The sequence below is a fragment of the Neofelis nebulosa genome, chromosome 11, assembly GCF_028018385.1.
Source record: "Neofelis nebulosa isolate mNeoNeb1 chromosome 11, mNeoNeb1.pri, whole genome shotgun sequence".
In the NCBI taxonomy this organism is placed as follows: Eukaryota; Metazoa; Chordata; class Mammalia; order Carnivora; family Felidae; genus Neofelis; species Neofelis nebulosa.
The window spans coordinates 82239955-82248236 of record NC_080792.1 but is presented as its reverse complement, the minus strand read 5'-3'; the positions used below and the strand labels follow the sequence as shown (position 1 = coordinate 82248236).

Sequence of the window (8282 nt, the reverse complement as noted above, 5' to 3'; positions counted from 1 at the left end):
CTCCCACAGACCCTGTGCTATGTGTGCTCAGCCAAGTACTTCCTTCATGAGTCAGTGTCCCCTCATCGGTCTCCTGGTCCCTCTATCCAGAGTGCCTGGCCCAGACCGGGTGCTCAAAAGGATCTGTCGAATGAATGGGTGTGAGCCTGATACAACTCACAGCCTCAGCGCCTCTGCTAAGCGGGGACTCAATAAATCCATGCAAGGAGCCTTCTGGCAGCCAGAGAATCCTCTTAACTTGATTCAGGAAGTTCTGCCAAAGGAGCAAAACAATACCGCTCCAGGGCACGGGGCTGCGAGGGGAGGGAGGGGTTCCTAGGAGGGGCCGCCTTCCAGGAATCTCTGCTGACCTGAGCCACTGGGCCGGACGTCACTGGGCAAATGGCCCAATGGCCCCTGAGGTCTCTGACGGCGCTTAACTTTCCACTCTCCTCCAGAGCAGGTTTGGCTTCATTGGGAACCATCTCACTTCAGCAAATCATGCCCCACCTGCCACGAACAAAGTACACCATTTACGTCATTCGTGTTTCTAAAGTGCTCTGAGTGTCTTGGATAAGAGCCTCCACGCGAGTACGAGGCCAGCACAAGGGACGAGAATCTCGCTGAGTGGTTTCCAGTCTGTCAAGTGGCCCAGATCCACGGCAGTTCACACCAGAGGATCCCAAAAGATGAGGGAGGGAGGAAAGCAACCAGCGCGTGGGCATACCTAAGTGCTGGGCACATTCGCATTCATCCCATACTGTTAAATGAGCACCTACTAGGTGCCAGGCAGTGGTCTAGGCACTGGGTGCTCAGAAGCTTTCATTCTAGTGGTGGGGGGAGGGGTGGGCAAAGAAAGAAATGAGTCACTTGGAATGCACATAAGTGTCACAAAGAAAAGAGAACATGAACGTGGGATAAAGAGGGACTTGAGGCTGGGAAATGGCTTTGTCACCTACCCAATCCCCACAATGACTGGATGTCACTCTCCATGTTATGGAAGAGGAGGCTGCAGGTAAGTGAGCACAGGGGGCTGTGACTGTCACTCAGAAAGTGTAGACTGTCGTGAGGGTACCCAGATTTGCTTTCATCAGGTATGTAAGACGTTCAGACAGGGAGGTGATGGTCATGAAAGAAGAAGGTTCTTATGCTCACGGGTCTCTAGAAACAGGGGGCACAGGGGCGCCTGGGTGGCGCAGTCGGTTAAGCGTCCGACTTCAGCCAGGTCATGATCTCGCGGTCCGTGAGTTCGAGCCCCGCGTCAGGCTCTGGGCTGATGGCTCGGAGCCTGGAGCCTGTTTCCGATTCTGTGTCTCCCTCTCTCTCTGTCCCTCCCCCGTTCATGCTCTGTTTCTCTCTGTCCCAAAAATAAAAATAAAAAACGTTGAAAAAAAAAAAAAAAAAAAAAAAAAGAAACAGGGGGCACAGCCTACGGTGCAGGGTCAATCAGGAGGCACGGGGGCGGGGGTGGGGGGGAACATGGGTAAGAACCTTTATTGTGGTTTTTACAGGAAGGGGAGAGGGAGGGTGAGCAGGCTCATTTGAATAATTTCAGTGAGCTCTGGGGCAGAGGGGCCGCCCCCAGTTATGTGCCCTGGGGTGGTTAGGACAGGTGGTGAGTGGCCTGGAGTGTGAGGGCCCCACAAAGGAGATGGTGGGAGATCTGAGCTCTGGATTGGTTGGCCCGCGTTTGAAAAGCACACTTCCTGGCAAGCTGTTCACTGTCTCTAGGACCCGCTAACCCTGGGAGGGGCAGTCCCTTTAGAGGAGCCAGGCTGTCAAGACCTCAAAGCATCTGAATGCAGAAAATAAAGGCACAGTTAACACACAGACTCAGCCAGGGACTCATGCTGCCCCCCTGGCCGCCCACTGTCACTGCAGGGACCAAGACCCTGGCGGAGAGGGACTCCCCACCTGGGAGAACACAACAGTTTGGCTTCAGCTACAGACGGAAAGGGCTTCTTTGCTCTTGCGTCACTCGAGACACTATCTTGGCCCGGGCTCATCCATCCTGACAGGCCTGCGCACAGAGGGTAAAATGAGGTACAGAGAGGGACTTAAATCGTGCAGCTGATGGGAAGGAAAACGAGCGTGTGTTGGAATAACCAAGAATTGCTTTATTTTCTTATAAATTCTGCCTCATTTCAATTCAGAGCTTGTTGTCAAGGGCAGGGGACAAGGGTGGTGTCCTTGATTAAAACAACAAAAATACTGTTTTCAAAAATGGAGCTGGCTGGTGCCCATGTTGTTTTAATTTGCTGGGACCAGATTGTCCAGCCCTCGTGGAGTTGATCCCAGGCGGGCTCATTGGACTTATTCAGAGAAAAACTCTGTTTTCAGCCATAAACTGTACCCCTCACCCTGGCCAAATATGTTGCAATCCTCATTTAAAGGTCCCGACAGCTGTTGTCCAGGAATCCTAAGCCCACCTTCTGGATCCCATCTCCAAATGGTACTCACATGCCCTCCACATGCCACTGGCCCCAGAAGGAGACCATAGTACTGGTCTAGGCTTAGCTTCAGACTAAAACAAGACAAGGTACATGCATATGGTAGGTGTTCCATAATTGAATGAATGAGTGAGCAACTGGACAGATGGATGGATGGATGGATGGATGGATGGATGGATGGATGGATAGATGGATGGATGGATAGACGGGTGGGTCAATGCATGGGTGGATGGGTGAATGGGTGGATTGATTGGTGGATGGGTGGGTGGATGGATGGATGGATGGATGGATGGATGGATGGATAGATGGGTGGGTCAATGCATGGGTGGATGGGTGAATGGGTGGACTGATTGGTGGATGGGTGGGTGGATGATGGATGGGTGGATGGATGGATGGATGGATGGACAGATGGGTGGGTCAATGCATGGGTGGATGGGTGAATGGGTGGACTGATTGGTGGATGGGTGGGTGGATGATGGATGGGTGGATGGATGGATGGATGGATGGATAGATGGGTGGGTCAATGCATGGGTGGATGGGTGAATGGGTGGATTGATTGGTGGATGGGTGGGTGGATGATGGATGGGTGGATGGATGGATGGATGGATGGATAGATAGATGGGTGGGTCAATGCATGGGTGGATGGGTGAATGGGTGGACTGATTGGTGGATGGGTGGGTGGATGATGGATGGGTGGATGGATGGATGGATGGATGGACAGATGGGTGGGTCAATGCATGGGTGGATGGGTGAATGGGTGGACTGATTGGTGGATGGGTGGGTGGATGATGGATGGGTGGATGGATGGATGGATGGATGGATAGATGGGTGGGTCAATGCATGGGTGGATGGGTGAATGGGTGGATTGATTGGTGGATGGGTGGGTGGATGATGGATGGGTGGATGGATGGATGGATGGATGGATAGATGGGTGGGTCAATGCATGGGTGGATGGGTGAATGGGTGGATTGATTGGTGGATGGGTGGGTGGATGATGGATGGGTGGATGGATGTGTACATCTTCTCTAGACATTTATCCATCAACGTCTCTCTGGGCTTTGGACTTGGTTCAAGTCCTATTGGACTGTTAAAAAGAATTTTCTCTCTTTTCCAATGACATTTCCATCCCCATTATTAACCAGAACAGCTCTCTCTCTTTTTTTTTTTTAAGGGGCCACCTCCTTCCGCAAAAAACTTAAAAATACAACTACCATACGATGAAGCAATCCCACTTCTGGGTGTATATCCAAAGGAAATGAAATTATCATGTCAAAGAGATACCTGATCTTCCATGATCACTGAAGCATTATTCACAATAGCCAAGACCTGGAAAGAACTTCAAGTGTCCAGCTGACAGACGAATGGACAAAGAAGATGTGGTATATACACACAATGGAATGTTATTCAGCCATAAAAAAAGAAGGAAATCCTGCCATTTGCAACAACAAAAAACCTGGAGGACATTATGCTAAGTGACATAAGCCAGACACAGAAAGGCTTCACTGCAGAGTATCACTTGTATGTAGAATTTTAAAAAGTCAGCCTTGCAGAAGCCAAGGGTAGCATGGAGGTTTCCAGTAGCTGGGAGGGCAGGAGAAATGGGGATGTGTTGGTGGAAGAATTCAAACTTTCAGGGAGAAGATGAGTAAGTTGTGGGGCGCTCACGCACAGCATGGTGACCACAGCTAACAATCCCACATTGTACACTTGATATTCACTAAGAGGATACATCTTGAGTCTTCTTACCCCCCACCCCCGCCACACACACACACGTAACTATGACAAGTAAAAATGAGAGGTCCACCTCTGTCTCTTTCATTTTATTCTTTTTCTCTTACTTTATGACTCAAAACAAGCCTGGCAGCACGGCTTGCACAGGGAGATCACAAATATAGTCTCTCCTTTGAAAAAGACCACGGTCTTGCTCCTCCTCCCACCCAGCGGAAACTGGAGCACAGCTCGAGGAGACCTGCTGTCACAGGATCCTGCTTCTGGGCACAAAAGCCGGGAAATTTCAGAGCCAATCTGGGCCAGGGGAGGCCGGGGCTCGGGAGTGGGGCTGAAATGATTCTTCCAGACTGCAGAGAAGAGAGCGGCCTGCCTGCCGGCCAGCCTGCCCAGCAGCAAACAGGAAATCCCAGAATTTATAGATGACCCCGTTACAAGGCAAATGTTTTGGAACAAATTGTTCTTCTTTTAAATCCTTGTTTTCCACTAGTTTTTCTTTCTGGATTCCCCCCCTCCTTTCCACCTTCCCGCTGCCCTTGTTAAACCGGGGCCACAGCGCCACCTGCTGCCCATCGTGGGCAGCAGGACTCAGCTGGGGCCAGTCCTGGGTCCTCTCCCCACTTCCCCAGACTTACAGTGGGTGGGAGAGTGGCTTTCTGGCTCCTGTCCGGAGAAGTCTGTGCCTAAGATCACGTACCAAGCCGCAAGAGAACTGCTCCTGTGGTTTTCGTGTGACCTGAGGACTCACGGCAAACTCTCGCCCTATCGCCCGTCCTCTGGGACAGCCATGGCTGTCTGGGGGGAAAAAGCGAGTCGTTGACATAGCCATCCAAGGCTGGGTCTCCACTCCCCATAAACCAGCTGCGGCAGCTTTGGCCAACCCTGTCAACGCAATAAGCCTCGATTTCTTCTGGCCCCAACTACGGCTCCTTTGCCAGGTGGCATGGAAAACATATGTGACATGCCCGTCCCATAGAAGATGCTTCGGCAACATGGTCTTCTTTCTCTCCCATTTGGAATGTGGCTCACTGGGGCGAGAGCAGCTTGGCCAATCTTAGAGGCAAAGAGCAGGCCTCAGAAAAATGGTCCGTTTCTCTTCTTACAAGAGTGAGGCCCCACCAGGGCAGACCACACACCAGCACACAGGACAAGCCTCAGCAAAGGCGCCACCTAGGAGCTGAGCGACCCTGAGAGCACTGCTTTCCCTCTTCTGTCTCGGCTACTCACCTGTGCCTGGGGATAGATAGTAATAGTAACCAGACCCTACTGGGCTGCCAGGAGCCCTGAAACGAGGGCACGTATGGAATGTAGTAGGGGGACTGGCAGGTTGTAATCCGGCTATAATCGTTTTGAGACGAACACACTGCCTGACACATAATAAGCATTCAATAAAAACCTGAGTGAATGAATGAATGAATGAATGAGTGAAAACATCAGAAAACATAGGTCAGGAGACTTTGATTAGCTACCGTGCAGCCACCGATGTGCCATGAGACGTTAGCCACTACTGTGCCTGCCCCTCCTTGTCTGGAAACCTTTATGATGTATAGTGCCCTCTGCCTGGGACCTCGGTTTTTCTACCTGTCGGACAGGCATGACACCTGTCTTACCTGTTGATCAGAGATACACAGGGGATCTACCAAGTAATGTATGTGCAACTGCCTGAAGAGCTTAGAGGCTAAAGGAAGGAAGGAGCCCTTATTTTCAATTGAGGTGCTTTCCTATATCGGATGGCTTTGGCCTTTCCCTCCAAGGGTTCCAGGGGCTCTCTGGGACAAAGTGGGGTCCCTCCTGGCACAAAGTGGTAGCCTTATCCCAAGCCCCAACCCACTGGGGGAGTCAGATGAGTTTTATAATGCAAAGGGCAGGCTAATTAACTCTTTCGCTGCTGACACAAGTTGAATAGCCTCCGATACCCTTCTAGGAAAGCTCCTTCTCTAACCCAGGGAGAGAGAATAGTACACACTGGGTCTCCAGGATGGCAAAGTTGATGTAACACCTGGCAGGAGGGTGGTGGATCAGGTGACATCAGGAAGCAAGGCTAGGGCCACCCTGAACACCATAAGGAGACCTCATCCAGTGGGCCTTGGGGAGCCATGGAAGGTTCCTAAGCAAGGGAGGAGCATGTTCAAAAAGAGAATTCGGGCAACCACGTGAGGGACAAATCCCAGCAAGGACTACACAGTTCCCCCCATGCCACACGGCCTAGAGTCGAGTGACCAACCACGCTGGTGTGCCCCGAGACAGTGGGAGTTCCTGGAAGATAAGATCTTCATTTCGATGTCTGAGAAAGTCCCAGCACGAGTTGGTCATCCTAATTCAGAGTACACAGCACCTTCTGGAGCTGTGTAGTACAGTCTGACTCCTGCCCTGAACCTCTTCACCCGCTCTCAAAAATAACCTCCTCTCCTGCCCCGTTCCCTCTCAGCTCTATTCTGCTGAGCAACGAATTTAGCAAGTTAACACATTGGCATGCTTATCCCTTCTAGGCAATACCTGTGCATTTAAACAAAGCCCTCCTGGAGACAATATTTTAATCCAATGGAGTGACTAATAGTAAAAATTTTTAGCCCGAGAGAGATGGGGACTATTTTAGGGGGTAAGTGGGGAGCCGCCACATCACCCACGTCACATGCTCTCAGCAGCTCTGTTTTGCCTTGCACGGAGCCGGTTCTGTCTTCCTGGCTCTCGGCTCCCCAGCCTGCCCTGCCAAGCAAGCCTGCAGGAGCCTGGGCTGCTTAAATATTCTGCAAATAATGCTGACTACAGAAGTTTATAGATAGACTCACAGAGTCACAGCAATAGAATCACAGGATGTCAGAGCAGAAACAGATGCTAGACATCATAGTGTCCAGGGTCAGAAAATACACTGCACTCATGCTGCCATTTCCCCCTGTGATGCCCACGGCAGACATCACTAATCAATCATGACACTGTCTAGCTAAGCTTGTTTGTAGCCCAAGAATCCTTCGAGGCATTTCCAGGAAGTGACTACCAATTATCTTGGATCTACTAATAATAGTAAGGTTTACTGAATACACTTACTATATTCCTTTCTCCACACCCTTTTTCATTATTACCATTTTAATCCCCGACTGTGTGCCAGGCCCTTTATATCAGGGTTTCTCCACCCTGGCACCATTGACATTTGGGCCAGACAATTCTTGATTGTGGAGGGCTGTCCTGTGTATCAGAGGACGATGCCAGTGGCAGCCCCCACCCCTGTGTGACTTACAGATGTGGCCATCTGTCCCCTGGGGGTAGGGATGGGGGCCAGGGCATTTGTTTACATATTTTTTCTAATCTCTGTCACACGCCACTAAAAAACACACGCCGGATTTGTCTTTCACAGAAGAAGAGACGGTGGCTAAGAAAGAACCCAGGACAGGCCGGTGACAGAAGCAGGATGCGGGCCCCCAACTCCCCCTCTGCGCCCCGCTCTTCTTCTTCCGGCCAGGAAATTCCGCCGGGTTCATTGTCTTTGGCGGCGAAGTCCCCAGGGGGAGCAACGAAAACTTGTGAGGCTGAGAAAAACCAGAGGCCAAGCGGATGGTCCCTGCAGTTGACCAGGGTGCTAGAGGTGGACAGGCCTGGCATGACGCGGTGAACATTCCAGGCCCTCTCTCATCCCGCAAATGGCTCTGGGTGTGGAGACAGCCCAGGGAAGAGGCTGTGCACGAAGCCTGTTAGAGCCGTGGTGGCAACACTGCTAATAAGACCCCCCTCTTCTTGCCAACATTGACAGGCCGTTCCCCCCTCCATGGGAACCGCACGAGGACTGGCCTCGCCCCCAGAGATCTGGGATTGAGAACCTGACAGTTTGGACACACAGCCCGTGGGCAATGTTTCCTTTCTCCGGGGCTTGTGTCTGTGCCAAGAATTCCTAACAAAGGGGGAAAAAATTAATTAATTTTAAAAACCCATAAAAAATGCCCATGAAACTGACTGGTAAGAAACTGTCCATTCTTTTCCTTGGTAGCGATCAAAACGTCGTGAGTTTCTACACACATATTTTACAGACGTTCCATAAATCTTCTCGTTGCACTGCTTCCCCATAAGCAGGGTCCCCTGGGAAGTCATTGCATTTCCTCACTACAAGTATTCAAGAGAAAATTGGATGTAACA

The 8282-nt window shown here is 51.0% G+C and overlaps 1 long non-coding RNA gene across 1 annotated transcript; it reads left to right on the top strand.

The window, feature by feature from the left end:
* The first annotated feature begins 704 nt into the window (after positions 1-704).
* Positions 705-8102, top strand: LOC131489282 (uncharacterized). The gene is made up of 2 exons (XR_009250459.1): positions 705-994; positions 7510-8102. It is a non-coding gene; the product is annotated as an uncharacterized LOC131489282 (long non-coding RNA).
* The last annotated feature ends 180 nt before the right edge of the window (positions 8103-8282 follow it).